Below are 14,479 nucleotides of genomic sequence, written 5' to 3'. Positions count from 1 at the left end.
CCGTGGAGGTCTGGTCACCGCATTCCTATAAACCTCAACAAGACAAATGCTATTCTCTGTTCTGCAACTTTTTACCTAAGAATGGAAAAGTGTTACACCGTTAGAGGTCAAAGTCTTGAGAATGGATTATCCTGTGTATTTCAGGCTGTAGGTAACATTCTTCTACAGAAGATGCAGAGCCAGCATGACTAAGCATAGGCAACAGAGCACCGAGATTCAATATGGAGTCAGATTTGTTCTTTTCTGTTACAGAGTTGCTGCCCTAGTATGAGTCCCTCTTTCTTAGCCCAATATTCATCCCTCCAGATACCCTTCCATTACCCAAATACCATCCACATTTTAAGACATGATTTCACTCCCACCATCTCAATAATACTTTCATGACCTCTTTAGTCCTCTTTGCAAACTATCCCTATTCTTCTGCAACACTTGAAATTGGTGACCCACATTTATATTACATTTATTATCCACTCATATTTCTCATGTGTTAATTCTATTTCTACACTTGCATTGTGAGTTCCTGAAACGAATGACCTTGCTCAATTTTTTAAAAATCTTCCCAAGGCACAGAACATTCTCCTGGCAACAGCTGCTCAACAAATATCCTTGTAACATGGAATTCTTTGCTTGTTTTTTGTATTTCCAAAGCTAGATTCAGGTCTTTTCTCTACCATGAGATCTTCCCGAATCAAAATAAAGGTAGTGAGCACCTCTCCTCTGACTGACTGTGGATATTACTGACTACAATACTCAGACTCATAACAATGCCTCATTTTGTCCATACAGATCTCTCTATGTAATGTACTTTCTTTCCAGCTGCATCACAAGGCTATCGAGGGTAGGCACCATCTTATTCCTCTTTACATCTTCAATGTCCAGCACTATACTTACATCTAGCAGTGCTAGTAAAAAAAAATCTAGTATTGGAGCCCCCACCAGCATCACAGTATCTCACCAATTTCCATCTCTATGCAGTTCACAATGCTGCAGTATCTAGCAAGGCCAGATTAAATACGAATGGTCCAGGTGTCATAAAAACAACTTCATCTTGAGTCATACATCTAACTCCTGCAGTAAAGGGGAGATGCTCCGATCTGAGGCATGCTGAGGGAATTATTCCTCCCTTTGTAAAGTGCCTCACCAAAGATATTACCCTGTATATTATGGCTATAATTGGGCTACACGCCACATCTAGTATGTATGGGAAGCAGAGTTATGTGGACTCTTGTTTCAGATAGTGACATGTCAACTAAAATCAGGATTCTGTTATGGAGGGGAAAAAAAAAAAACAGGCCTAGATGCTAGAAGGCATGGAGCAATCTTCATCACAGGGGTGAGCCCTCCAAGCATCTATTTAAGGATAAGTTATAATACTTTTCTGGTTGTATTCACAGTAAAAGGCAAAATATTATTTTAGGTATTGAAAATATGCCACTTCAGTTAATTTAAAGGCTGAGAATTTTCATTCTTAGCCTCCACATTTGAACTCATTTTTGTAAGTATGTATATTTCTGACAATTGTAATTTGTACAGCAAAGCTTGTAGTAAGAAATGTATCATAAAACTATAAAGTAGAAAACGGTAGCTCATGCTAATTTTTATAGGTGTGTCATAAATAAAACATGAAGCAACAAAAGTAAATATTGATCAAAGAAATCCAAATCTTAAGACATTTATTTTGTTATACGAATATATTGTTGTGAAGTTCAATGGAAATTGATCATGTGTAACATACAAAGGCATTCCAATCAAACTCCAGATCTACAAGAAGACGTCACCACATGAAAAGGAACGTGTCGCAGTAATGGGAGAAACTGTGCTAGAGAGAAACCACCCACAGTTTTCCATAATTTTTTTTAACCTGACTTCACCATAAAGTCAGCCAGTCAAAATATAAAATTACGGGAACATGATTTTTAGCTACACTACAAACCAGGAGAAATACATGTTATTCTAAATGCATTATCTCATTATAGACAAGGATTAGCTAACAGAAAAGAGCCAAACAATCTGGTCTGTTGTTGACAAGATGGCGTTTACTAACTACATATTCAGCAAAGTATCCAAATGTGTTCTGATTCACTCTTTGGAATCCAAAGAAAACAGTTTGAGGGAAGAAATCACGCTGAACCACATTTGCAGACTTTTCAAACTGAAAAAACACAAATCTTGAAGAAAAAGTACAAGCAATTGATTCTCTGAGGAGCTGTAGACCTTGACTCTACAATAAAATGAAAACAACACATGGCCGATTATCTGAACTCTGGGTTAAGAGGCCCAAACAGCTCGACATAGTGTAGTGCACCTGATTCCTTTACGTGTGCACGTTTTGTTTTGTTTTTTTATTATTGAGGTAACATCGGTTGATAACTTAAGTTTCAGGTGTACAGCATTGCATTTCAGATTCTTTAGACACTATAGCATGCTCACCACCAAAATTCTGGTTTGATCCATCACCACGCAATTTACCCCTTTTTACCAATTTTGCCCTTCCCTCTCCCTCTTCTTTTCTTGCAACCACTACACTGTTCTCTGAATCTATGTGCTTGTTTTTGGTTAGTTTGGTTTGGTTTTTTATTTTTCTTAATATCCCACGCAAGAGTGAAATCATACAGTATTTGTCTTTTTCCATCTGATTTATGTCATGTAGCATAACATCTTCAAGGTCCACCCATATTTTCACAAATGACAAAATTTCATCATTGTTATAGCTGAGTAGTATTCCATTATATATATATATATACACACACACACACATATATACAACATCTTCTTTATCCATTCATCCATAGATGGACACTTAGGATGCTTCCGTATCTTGGCTATTTTAAATAATGCTGCAATGAACATAAGGGTGTATGTAACTTTCTGAATTAGTGGTTTTGCATTCTTTGGATAAATATCTGGAACTGGAATAGCTGAATAATATGGTAGTTCTAGTCTTAAATTTTTGAGGAATTTCCATACTGTTTTACATCATGGCAAGACCTCTTTACATTTCCACCAAAGCACAAATATTCTCTTTTCTTCATGTCCTCTCCAACATTTGTTATTTCTCATCTTTTTGATAATAGTTATTCTGACTAGCACAAGATGATATCTCATTGTGGTTTTGATTTGCATTTCCCTAATAATGAATGATGTTGAACACCTTTATGTCATCTTTGGAAAAATATCTATTCTGTCCATTTTTTAATTGAGTTGTTACATTTTTAGTTATTGACCTGTATGAGTTCTTTATATATATTTTAGATATTAACTACCTACTGGATAGATAATTTGCAAATATCCCTCCCCAAAAGTTTGTCTTTTCACTTTGATGATGGTTTCCTTTGCTATGCAAAAGCTTTTTAGTTTGATGTAGTTCCCTTTGTTTATTTTTGCTTTTGTGTCCCTTGTTGGAGGAGACATATCTACAAAGATATTGCTAAGACCTATGTCAAAGAGTCCACTGCCTGTTTTCTTCTAGAGGTTTTATTATCACAGGCCTTACATTCAAGTCTTCAATTCACTTTGAGTTGATTTTTGTGTATGGTGTAAGTTAGTGGTCCAGTTTCATTCTTTTTCATGTGGCTGTCCAGTGTTCCTAATACCATTTTTTAAAGAGAGTATCCATTGTCCATTGTATGTTCTTTGTTCCACATCCATTTATGATAAAAACTCTAAATAAAATGAGTATAGAAGGAATGTACCTCTTTTATGTATTTTTGCAATTGTGTTGGAGATAATGGTTGGCGGTTAGTCTGCAACTTCACCTTGGTTCACATGATAGTTAACTGAAGAGAAGGCAATTTGTTTCTCTGACATTGTAAAGTATGTAGAGCTTTTTTTTTTTAACTTTAGCTAAAACTTCATGTGTAGTTCTTCTGTGTAGTACAAGGGACTGTATTCAGTGTCTTGTAGTAACCTTTAATGAAAAAGAATACGAAAATGAATATATGTACATATATGCATGAGTAGGATATTATATGCTGTACATCAGAAATTTACACATTGTAACTGACTATATTTCAATAAAAAAATAAAAATTAAAAATTATAAAAAAAACTTTATGTGTAGGAAAAGCAGAATAATGTTCTGGTAACTCTTCCAACAAAAAATGTTAATGTACTAAATGTTATAAAAAATTCAAAACCAAAAAGATGCAAAGATACAGATATTCTTTTTCCTTCTCTCTCTCTCTCTCACACATACACACACACACACACACGCACGCACATGCACACACACACTATAGTCTGAAGTAGAAGTAAATATAGACAATAGATTTTAGGATATTTGAAATATAAGAAGAAAGACTATAGATTTTAGAATATTTGAAATATAAGAAGAAAGCCCTAGGTTAGAATTCAGGCACTCGCTGATGTTACCTAAACTCCATGACATTAAATTCTTTAGCTGATGCATGAGAATAATAGCATCTATTTCAAAATGATGTTGGAAAATACAGAACACCAGCTTTGTGGGCAGAAGATTCCACTGGCCCTGTTACTACCATCTCTGAGCCTCATTCTCTCACCTACTTCCTAAGGTGGATATGAAATAATACAAGGCATTCAGCACAAGCTCTGGCACACAAAGGATTACCCCTCATCTCCATCCTGGTCTGTTGCTGGAACACTGATAGTTCTAATGCCAAACCAATACTCATAGCCTTCCTGAAAGGATGCTCTTATTGAAATTCAGCATTATCAGACTTAAGAGCCTGGAAACCCCACAATTCTCATGACGTTCTCTCAGTCTCCTTAGTTACAGAGCATTTCACCCATGTGCGTCTGCAGAAACTCTTGATCTCCACTCCTGGTTTGCTTTCTCCTGGCTTCATATTTCAGATTGAACACGCAGACACTGATCTTACTGGTGATGATCACACACTTCTGTATTAGTAGATGCTCTTGGACAATCTCACTGAAAGAGAGGATTTCTGTAGAAGCCGTATTTGTTACTTGGTTGTGCAAAACAGTTCTTCCTTGTTCTGCGCTATCCTGTACCCTGAATTTAGCATTTTCAGTCCCTGTTTACTAAATACCAGGAGCTGCAACCATCCCTTAGTCTGGGCACAACTAATAATGCCAAGCCCATTCCTAAATGCCCACAGAGCCTGAAGTAACCTCCACCCCAAATTAAGAAACACTGATTGAGGGTCAAATCCTTAGCCCTTGAGAGATGGTGCTATTCTGGAATCTATTTTAGAAAGAGCAACCCCAGGGTTCATGTTCAGCAGAAGTTGAAGCCTGCCAAATTTTTTAAGTATCCCTTTCTCCAATTAGTCCTCAGTACTGCAACTTATAGATTTATAACATATTTCATAAGGACAAAAAGACACATGTGTTAATAATGTGGACATATTTCCTGTATTAGTTATACATTCTGTCTCTTAGTCAAGAATTCTTTCTCTACACCATGTTAAAAGGCAAACTAAGGCACATTAAAATGTTCAAGACTTTATATAACTATACATTTACTCAAATAGTAGATGTGCCAAACCGAAAGTAATTAGGTGTGCTCCACCAACAGAAGCTAGGGGAGAGGTTTTTAAAGAGGAGACATGGAAACAAAGCAAGCAATTATTTGATTGGCTAGAGCTTATGCAGTTGTCTCTTTTGGGAGAGCCTTGCTGGCTGTTGGCGATAGTTCTGAAGTTTCACTTTCTCAGATTCGAGTGATTTGACTCTGGTTTAGGTTTTAGTTTACTTGCATGGGCTCTCAAGGACCTAAGTCTAATGGCTTCCCTGTTTAATTACTTTAACAACTGTTATTTTAAAAAATATTCACGATATTTTCCTCTATTATTTAAAAATGTCACTTTCCACACTTAGACCATGAATCCATCTTGACTTTATGTCTCTGTGGGAGATGGGAATCACATTTTATTTCCAATGGAAACAAAGTTCATGAGTGTCACAGACTGAATGTTTGTGCCCTCACCCCACCTCTAAATTCATATATTAAAAGACAATTTCCAAGGTGATGGTATTTGGAGGTGGAACTTTTGGGAGGTTGATTAGGTCAATAGGAGTGAGCCCTCATAAATGAGATTAATGCCCTTATAAAAGAAGCCCCCAGAGAGCTCCCTTGCTCCTTCCACCATATAAGGATAAAGCAAGAAGACAGCTGTCTATGAACCAGGAAATGGACCCTCTTCAAGACATTGAATCTGCTGGCATCCTGATCTTGGACTTCCCAGCTTCCAACTCTGCGAGAAGTAATTTTATGTTATTTATAAGCCATCCAGTCTGCAGTAGTGTTGTAGAGGATAAACTAAGACAGTTGATTAATTAAGATTTTCTAATTATTTAGTCACTGATGGTAACTTTTTCTCTCAAATATCTCCATGTCATCTAAGATTTCAAATTTATTTTATATGTTCACAGTGTTTCTGTGCCTTCTCTTTGTTGTAATAAATCAATATGGACAAGAGATCGCCTATTTTATTTGTCTCTAATATCTGTTTGGTTTCTTTGTTTTCTGTTTCATTGCTTAAGTGTATTATTCTTATTCCTTCCTTTCTTCTGTTTCTTTGGGCTTAGCCTGTGTTCTTTTTCTAACTTATTAAAGGTAATTTTCAACCTTTTTTTCAAGCGTATGAATTTAATTGATATATTTGCCTATAAGCACTGCTCTTTATTGTGTTACATTTTGAAAGGATAGTTCAATGTCACTTGGTTCTAACTAAGTTAGATTTATTGTAATTTCTTTTCTGACTCATATTAATTATTTTAAATTGCTTAAAGGGAGCTTTTAAATTTTTCAATGTATTTTGGGGGTTATCTTCTTACTGATGTCTGTTGTTAATACTTTTTTATAGAGACCATTATCATTATATTTAAGGCTTCCTTTGTGGTACAGAATACAATCAATTTTTAGAAATGTGGTATGTTTTTTAAAAATAATATGTATTACTTAATTTTCCCAAAATTTCTGGTGAGCTATGTGTGTTTGTGTGTCCATTAGGCCAAGCTTATTAGGTTTTTCAAGTCTTTTTATCTTTATTAATTCTTTTTCTACTTGATTTATCAGTTTCTGAAAAAAATATATATTAAATCCCCTAGTCTTATGTTGCACAATAGTGAATTTGTGAATTTACTTCCAATTAATTATTGTTTTATATATTTTGCTTTGTATCACTAGAATAGAATTTAGGATTGCTGCAAATTTCTGGTAAATTGTTCCTTTCATTTTTTATTAAATAGTGCTTTGGGTCCTTAAAGGATACTTTTTATGACAGCAATATTGCTGTGACAGTTTCCTTTTTTACATCAAATCAGTCTTTCTTTTTGGTAGTTTTAAGGATTTTTTGTTTGTTTGTTTGATTTAGTGTTTTGCTGTGACACCATGGCATGGCTTTTTTTTTTACTATATTTCTGGCCTCTATGTTTCTCTATTCTAAGCAATCAAGTCTTTCATTGATGCTAAACATTTTTATCCAATATATCTTAAAATTTGGCTTTCCCCTCAGGCTCTCTCTTCCTCAGGATATTCTTTTGGGTGCTAGCTTCATCTTTCAATCATTGTCTATTTTTCTGACCTGCCTCTGGGTAGTTTCCGCATCTGCCTCCTCAAGGTCACAGATACTTATGTCAGCCAAGTCTTAACCTGTCAAACCTGTTCTTTGAAATTTTAATTTAATTACTTCCTTTTTTAAAAATATCTTTAAGGTTTATTTGGTTTTTTTTAAAATCTCTTTTCTCTTTTATTATATAATTCTGATGTTTTCTCTTCTTCATTATCTTTCATAATTATCAACATTTTATTTTATAATCTTTTTCGTATGATATTATCACCTTTACTCTTTATTGTGCTATATATTCTGTCTGCCAGCTTTTCTTTATGATGGCTAGTTGCCTTGTAATTTGTGTTGATGAGATTATTTTAGAAATAATTGACTTGTATGTATAGTAATCTCATTACCATAGGATTGTGCAGTGAAATCTAATAAATAGTATTTTGTTTGTTTCTGAACATCCATGGATTTCAGAAGTTTAAAAAATATTGGGCAATACCTAAAGTGAGGAATTAAAACGGACCCTGACTGTAAATTTTATTTCCATGGCAACTCATGGTGCAGACTTGGCTCCTCAGTTGAAGGAGTCATTCCAAGATCTCTAGTTTAGGAAGGATCCTCAATTCTAGTTCCTCACCTTCCTCAGGTTCAAGGTTACACCTCTTCTCCTTTCATAGGGGTTACAATTTTAGATCCTATCAGTAAGAGATTCTAATGTTTCAACCCTTGATGTCATCTCAGTACCTACCAACTCATGAAATTAAACCTCTCTATTTGTACACATTTAGAATCTCCAAAGCTATTTTGTTTCTGGTTTTTTTTCCAGCATATTAATGTGATTTTTGGTAGAATTAGAGTTTTGCCTTTGGCAATATCACCATTTCAACCAAACTTTATTCAGTTCTCATAGAATAATCATTTATTGCTGTATATTGTGCACTGCAAACGAAATAACAGATGGATGCTGTCCTCACAATAAAGGGGAGGAGAGAGAGAAAGTTGCCCTGAATTGTGGTACATGTGTAAAACTTTTTGGAAAGGATCAAGACAACACAGAGAAAGAAGTCATTAGCTGGGCATTAGAGGGTTGGTGAAGACTTAACCACAAAGAGATTTGCAATAACCTCTTCTGGATGACAGGGAGCCACCAGGGTAGGAAAAAAAGAGAAAAAAAAAAAAAACAAAGGAGAAGATTCTGTAAGGAAATTGAATTTGTAGCCTCAGACTGTAATAGCAGCATAGAAGTGAGAATTGAACTCATAAGAAAAATGACCATATTGATGCAGAAATTATAGAGGGAAAACAAGACTTGAGAATGGTGAGTACTCTCAGTTAAGAAACTGGGAGTGAATGGAAGAGCTATGAGCAAAGATTTCAAGTGGTAGGAGAAAAGTAATGGCATGGAACTTAGAAATGAAATTGCACAAACATCATCAAAGAAGCTCATGTTTTGCGGTTGAACAAAACCTCTGTTGAAAATGAAGCTTCATTTTTGAAAGAAAGTACAAGTGAAGAAGATCTAACCATGAAAAAGTCTTAACCATGAAATGAACTTTCCTATTTAAGCAAAACATCTTTTAATTTTCTATTCTCCATATATTTTGTTTTGACCCCCTCGTAACGTTAGTTGCGATGTTTAATTGGAGGTCATGCTTCTTGAGGTCTTGTCGTTAAATGAGTAAAACAGAAACCACAACCAAAATATAAAGACTATTACAAGTTCTATTACTGGGTGAAGTTTTCTATAACGTACATTTTGTTATTTTACCTCCTACAAGGCTAGAAATGTACTCACCTCTATTTCAGGGCACACAAACCCCTTTATTACATCTCACCACCATCCAAAATGTCACAGTGAGCAGTTGACCCTGGAAGGAAAAAACTTAACATTTATGTACTGAATTTAAAAAATATGCCTATGAGGTCCCTGAAAAATCCCAAAGCATAATCTTCTACTTTACCTTCAGAATTCCATGGGCTTCTATTGTGACACATTCTCCTTGATTCTCTAAAGGTTTATAATCTGTCCAAAAGTTTCTCATTCTAAGTCCCAAAAGAGAGTTTTGCTTTTTAACTGTTTGCACTATACTAAAAATTAATTCAAGGAACTGACCACTGTGCCTTCAAGACTTGAGTAATTAACCCTCTTGTATCCATTATGTCTCTCTGAGAGTAGAGTTCCCTCAAAGCGCCAAAGGGCAGTTATTGTAAATCTGCCCAGACAGAGCTTTCAGCATAGAGAAAATTTAATTCTCAAAGCTTAATGAATGAAAAATAGCCTCACTGAGAAGAATAGCCTTTCTGAGAGTTCTAGCCCAACGTAGAGCACCCACATTTTAGTACCCTTCATCAGATAAGCACAGTGTTTGAAACCCAGATTCTCCCTGAAATTGTTTGCCTCTGGTACCCACAGAGCAGTGCTTAACACACAGTAGGTACTAGAAAAATATGTATTGTCTGAACGAAAGCATGAATAATTGAGTGAATTAGAAATTATCTAATTCAATGGTTAATGACCTAGATTTAAAGATGTAGAAACTGAGTTTCAGAGAACTTTGTGATAAAACTGAGAGTTTTGTATCAGACTTATCTTTACCCCAATTTGTTTCAAGTGAAGGGCAAAGATTTCGATGGTAAAGCAGCATTGAATTTATCATGTTTAAATTTTAGATTCTTCCATCTCTAACTAGAGCAGGCAAGAGAATCAGTTGACAAGATGCTTAAAGTTCTGTTTTCCCAAACTTCAGTGGTTCTGATGCAGTGAATCTTGTAAGTAGCCCAGGAATCAGTTTTTATTTAACATCCCTGGTGATCTGATGCACATGGTCATGGACCACACTCTGAGTAATTGCATCAGCGTACAATAAGCCAAACCAGTCACTGTACTGTATATCCCCAGTGAAGGTGTCATCCATATATACTATTAGAGAAACCCTGGTGTGGCTGTCTTCATTCTCAGGGCAGGTGCACTTGCTTGCCATCATTGCATATAGAATCCTCTTGCTGAACCAGCTGACTCTTAAAACAGTTTAATTCACCCATGTATCAATGGTAGTTTTGTACTAACCAATGGTTGTAAATTCTTTTCTGTCTCCCATGTACCTGAAGGAAGTAATATGGACACATCACTTGCTCCTTTCTGCAGTAAATCTTGAACAGGGGTTGTCAGATCCAGGATAATCTTGGGATGACAAGGAAGAGGAGTAAATGTCATGTGAAAGAAATCCATAGTTGCTGTTATGTCCATTAAATTTTTACTTGTATTATTTTTCTGAACTAACAGTTAGCACATGCTTTGAGTATTTATAGGAATAATCTTCTTTTTAAATCTGTCTAACCTCCCTTCAATGTCCTGCTTAAATTATGCCACCTCTGTAAGTTCATTTCTGATTCTTCTGAAATTATTCTATCCATTCATGCTCTGTAGCACTTTGATGGAAACTCTGTATAACATAACCAGTATTGAAATTTTGTGTTTACATGTTGTGATAGACTAAATGCATGTCCCCAAAATTCACATGTTGAATCTTAATCTCTAGTGTGATGATATTTGAAGGTGGGTCCTTTAGGAGGTGATTAGGTCATGAGGCTCCCTAATTCTTCCTCTATGTAAATACATACTGAGAAGAAGCTGTGTATGAACCAGGAAGGGGAACATCACCTGGTACCGAATCTACCAGCATCTTGATCTTGACCTTTCCAGCTTCAAGAACTGTGAGAAATATGTCTTGTTTATAAGGCCCCCAGCCTAGGGTATCCTGTTCTAGCAGCTTGAACTAAGACATAGGCACATTTCCTCATAGGCTCTACCAGAAGCCTTGTCTTATTCATCTTTTTTCATCAGCTTCCAGCAAGTTGTCTAGCCTAGAATAGATTCTCAATAAATAAGTGTGAAAGAAAGAAAAGTAGGCAGGCCAGCACACACAAATGTCCTGGTACTGATGTTAAGCCACCTCTGAACATGGTTTTTGGTCAGTAGACACAGACAAAGGCACCTGCACGCAAGGTTCTTCTTAATCTAGCCATCAAGAACTTTGCATTTTGCTAAACCTAAATACATGCTTATCTTTTGCATATTTTAGTGAAAAACATTATATTTTATAAAAATAGAAAAACTTTGACTTACAATAATGAAAGATACTTTGAATAAATTACATATATATATATATATATATATATATATATATTTTATGATCCAAAGCAACCAGCATATGTTATTTCGTAAAGGAATGTAGTTTCAGTGTTTTACTGAAAAAGTTCAAGGTTTGGGAACATTTTTTAAATGATAGTCCAGAAAACCCAGCACCTCCTGAAACTCACACAGTGGTTGGCACTTTTCTCCTTATCATCTAAGAACTCTGCAAACTTGTTTGTATTGATTAAAGTCTGCAAAGAAAACACATTTATTTACATTGTTGTGTGAAACTGGCTGCAGTAATGGAATACTGTACTACCTGCTTCAGTATTGGACCCTGAAAATCAACTATAGGGCACTGAAGCCATTGTTTTCTGCTTGTAAACAGAAGTTCTTTAAATTCCATAACAAGCCCACTATGCTTGAAATAACCTGCCAAAATATGACATCTAAAGCGTGTATGTCCATATTCACCTATTTAGATTAGCTAAAGGCCACAAAATATTGGTTTATTCTGAGTTTTCCAGCTATGCTCAAATGCATACATTACTTTTGAAGAAAAGCAAAACAAGTCCTATGTTTACAAAGGCATTAACTTGTTTGCCGATTCTTAAAATAAGAGCCTTGCTAAAGTCATTAAAAAAATAAACAAAACTCAATTCTATGAAATATCTTAGTGTAAAGCGTTCAACTTAGAAAAGAATCTTTCCTCTGTGTGTGCTGCTTGACTACAATTAAAGAATGCTCTGGTCTTGTGGAATTTCCAGTTTTAGCCACGTAGGGTCTAACCAACCTTCCATCTCACAGGTTTCAGTGGTACTTACCAGATTCTTTCAAAATAGAGTTGTTCTTTTTCTGGAAAGATCACTTACAATTATATCCAGGAAACAATGCTTAGAGTTTATTTTTAAAAGGAAGAGGAAGTGTAGGGCAAGATTAAAGCCTGCGATCGCCGCAGAGCCTCCACCCAAGGAGGCCTCTTAAATCTAAGTTCTATCTCTTTATTATGCCTCTTCAGAGGGTGATTTGGAGCTGTTGGCTTCTTCCTCCACAAAGAAAAAAGGGAAATTCTGGCAAAATTAGGCTGAAAACACTAACATTAACTTTTCGAAGTCTTTGAGGAAATAAACCATATAAGTAGCCGATTTTTAATTAGGCTTAATAATTCTCAAAAATCAATCCTACGTTTGGAAAAAGGGTTATCAGTAAGGAGTAGTAACTCCACATACTAGATTTAACGTCAAAAAGAGCAGTAACTGGTAACAGTAATTACAGTTTTAAATAGTATTAGAAAGCAATCTCACCTATGTTCCATTTAATCTTGACATGGGCCTTATGACATAGGTAAATGGATCTTGTACTCCTCAGAGAAGCCTTTAAATCTCCCTTTTATCATTTGTAAGATTGTGATAATAAATTATACTTAACTTGCCTAATCTTTTGTATTGTGGAAAATAAAATGATCCCTATGACAAATACCAAAAAAAAAATTAAATTAGACACTAATGTATGTTATTGTACTCAAGATAAGGAGAGAATTGGAGTTTTCAGATAGCGATTTAAAAAAACAGAAACAATGTATTAAAAACTATGAAGAAAATCAAATTAATTGTGAGGTACACATCCACACATCCACACAGGGTCTTATGCTGTGTATCTTCATGTTTCACAGTCTGGGCATCTTTGAAATGATATTTGCTCTGTGCTTACCATTGCATCTTTAGTCCCTGGAGAAACTGTTAAATAAATGAATAACGTAAATAATGTAACTATCTAGAACAAGGGTCAAATAGGTCTAGCGAAAGACCACATATTAAAATCATGCTGAGCTAATTCTCTGACCCCAGAAGACATTAGCTTAGAAATTAAATAAACAAACAAAATGGCTAGCTAAAAAATACAATGTTCAGAAATTACATAATATATTTTAAATTAATTCATTTCAAATTAAAATATAAAGTAGAAATATTTTTAACAGAATGATAACAGAAACATAACATATCAAAACTTCTGGGAACCGAAAATTTATTAAATTTGTAAAATGAAAATTGACACCGTAATGGAGTACTGACACAACACCAGAATAACTATGACTGAAATATTGATGATAACAAGTGTTGATGAGGCTGAGGAGAAACTGGAACCCTCTTAGGTTGCTGATAGAAGAAAACAATTTACACAGCCACTTTAGAGAAGTAGTTGGTAGTATCTGTTATAGGAGAACATTTGCATACCCCTTTCACAGCACTGTAGGATCTCTTTTTAATCCAGGCAGGGCCTTCCAAACATTTACCCTTCATAATACACAGAAAATGATGTTCATTTAACACACTGAGGGAAACTGAGGACACTTTTGTGGCATGAGGTCATCAAATTTAGTACCAATGAACCATCCAGTCATCCTGAGGATTAATGTTCAATGCATAGGACATTTTCATCTAAGCACACCAGTGTGCTAGACCCATACCTTTTGGGAAGCTCCGTTCTTGGTAACTAAACTGTAATTGGAGGAGAGAGACAATACATGTGAATATTTCTATCATGTATACATTTTTATTTATATAATAGTAAATGCTAAATCCTCCAAGGGGTGTGCTCTATTAGGATAGGAAACAGCCCCTAAGAATGGAAACATAGGAAAAGAAGTCATAGAGGTAGTGAGACTTGGGTTTTACGTCTTTCTTAAAAATTACACCCCCAAAAAATTTCCACTTAAATCTGTGCTGTCAAAAATGTCAGTCTAACTATTATCATTTTGAAATCTGTCTCAAGGCCTTGGTGAAATGAGGTAGGATATAAAGCTATATTTTGAAAAATGGTTTTGTCTTCTGCTTCTGGGA

This window comes from Vicugna pacos, chromosome 5 (assembly GCF_048564905.1).
Source record: "Vicugna pacos chromosome 5, VicPac4, whole genome shotgun sequence".
Taxonomy (NCBI): Eukaryota; Metazoa; Chordata; class Mammalia; order Artiodactyla; family Camelidae; genus Vicugna; species Vicugna pacos.
This window is presented reverse-complemented; position numbering follows the sequence as displayed.